This window comes from Otolemur garnettii, unplaced genomic scaffold (genome assembly GCF_000181295.1).
Source record: "Otolemur garnettii isolate 467f Iridium unplaced genomic scaffold, OtoGar3 scaffold00004, whole genome shotgun sequence".
In the NCBI taxonomy this organism is placed as follows: Eukaryota; Metazoa; Chordata; class Mammalia; order Primates; family Galagidae; genus Otolemur; species Otolemur garnettii.
The window spans coordinates 22,596,411-22,598,812 of record NW_003852399.1 but is presented as its reverse complement, the minus strand read 5'-3'; the positions used below and the strand labels follow the sequence as shown (position 1 = coordinate 22,598,812).

Genomic DNA, 2,402 nt, shown 5'->3' with positions numbered 1-2,402 from the left:
GTCTAAGTATAATGGAAGGGTAACACTGGGTTTTAAGCTGAGGAGTGACACGTTTTAGAAAGATTGCTCTTAATGCTTGTGTGAAGAATGGATTGGAGGGGAGAAAGTGCAAATAAAATATAATGAAAAATGATCCTGTTGTGAATTGTGACAGGAAGAGGTTATTTAGGCATATGCTAGTGGGGTTCTTTTTTTTTTTTTTTGGAATTCTTGTTGCTTTATTATGATAAATTGCTACTAAACTCCCGTCAGAAGTTTTTAGACATTACACCAAGTTGTCTTGGTCTTCCAATCATACAGATACACACACATATATATCTGCATTTTTTCAAGTAAAGAAATGTTTAACAGATGTAAACTATTTATTGAATATTTGCCACCAAATATTGTTAAATACATTATCTTGCAGCATATCGCTTTCAAGTTAAAATGTCAGAAACAAACACCAATATTTACAGTTCTTTTAAGGAATGTTATATAATGACACATTAAGGCGTAAATTCTTTTGGCTTACAATTCTTTAAAGAATGATAATAGCAAAAGTGATGCAAAATCTTCTGTGTGAGATTATGATTAAGCTACATTTTACAAAAATATGGTGTAAGATGGAAATAATCCCATTCAACATCCTGGATTAGATCCCTTCAGGAGGGACTGATAATTTATACAGTCAAACTTTAAAATTTACAGATAAAGGCAGCTCAGCACTGCCACTGAGAAGGACATCTCTCAATATATACAACTTTCAGGCCACAGTTTTGAGGGTCTGAAGTATTAAGTTGGTTTGATGAATTAGTCGGCTGGCACTCATGAACACATTTATTGCCTTGCCATCTTTAAAATATGTTTTCAGAGCATCACTGAAACTTTTGGTGTACTTTACAAATTCTTTCTTTTGGTGTTCAAGCGCCCTGCGGTTCTGATACTGGTACTTCTTAAAGACATATTCACTGTATCAAGAAGTTCCTTTATTGCACTAGCATATCCTTGATTGTCTGCAGAAACCTCACTCTGTTGCTGATCTCATCCAGGATCTTACCAAGAATCTGTTTTAGGGCTCATGCCTTTTCATTGAGGTCTTGGAATTCTGGCTCTGGCCGTTCGATCATATACTCTTCTACATCATCAGCTGCCATACAAAGAAGGGATTCTGTGAAGTTAATTTCTACGCTTTTTTTCTCTAAAATTTTCATAATGATGTTCTGTGTCAGACCTGGATTTTCTTTTTCAGCCTTAATGAATACGGCTCTCGGCGTCTGAGCTGCAGACAGATTCACTCGTTCTAGCTCATTAAACACGGGGTACATGACTGCATACAGGGGCATAGAAACCATGGAAGTGGTCTCAGCTTCATTCTTCATCTCTTCCATTGTCATCCTCATTCAAAAGCGAACTACAGTAGAGAAAGCAGTGCGGAGATGGAGAGGAACCTTCATTCACTGCAGGGTTGCTTCTCTCTCTTTTTTTTCGGATAAAAGAACGGGCACCAACTTCAACGACCGGCAGCTGAGGCACTGACTTCACTTCCCACCTTTCGCTAGTGGGGTTCTTGTTATGAGGCCACTTGTGTTGGATATCTTTTTTAATGACCCAGAGGGAATGATAAAAATAATTTGATTACCCTTATAGGCAGTAATAGAGAAATACCCATAAAAGTGGAAAAAAAGAATAATTTTCGAAGCTCAGGAAAAGTTTTAAGTAGTCAAGAAATAAAACTATACTAATACTAATATCTGTGTGCATGTGCATGAAGCAACTAAGAATTTCTCAGGTCTCAGGCAAGAACGCATTGTGAACCGCAGCATCTCTCGTCCAATGCTGTTTTGATTCTGAGAGCTCTCTGTTATTTGGTTCTGCAAAGCAGCCGTTTCAGGCAGCCCTTAATGCTTTTGCCAGAATGACTACTGACAATTCATTTAAAGAACTTGCAGGATGTCCATTCATGTTAAATATTGGAAACAGCCTTTCTCCTTCCAGGAAAGAATCAAAGAATCCTCTAATGCCATAATCAGCTGGAAGCTCTATAAACAAATGCCCTTAATCGTCTACACAGAACAGAAAGTAAAAATAATTATTGAATAACCTAATTGGCCTTCAAATCTCCATATAATGTTTGTGAAGCATGGAAGGGTAATAACATGCAACAATTCAATGTTGAAATTACAAAAAGTGTGAATATTCGGCTTTCATTAAGTCCACTGGAGATAAAACTATCCAAATGAAAAATTCATCTTGAACTGTTAGGAAACAAGCATTAATTTAAGTTATATCCTTGGAGAATATATTCTGTTCAGTTGCCCCAGAATAAAAGATCATTTACCTTCTCTAACATAAGTTAAAGTCATACTGACTATAAACTTGCTATTTCTTGTCTTAATTCCACTTATCAAGTCAAACAGAGC

General features: G+C 36.5%; 1 pseudogene across 1 annotated transcript; it reads right to left on the bottom strand.

Annotated features, from left to right (window-relative positions):
- Window positions 1–343: 343 nt before the first annotated feature.
- Window positions 344–1,496, bottom strand: LOC100952557 (annotated as a pseudogene). The gene has a single exon (XR_152857.3). The product of XR_152857.3 is annotated as a programmed cell death protein 10 pseudogene (transcript).
- Window positions 1,497–2,402: the final 906 nt, after the last annotated feature.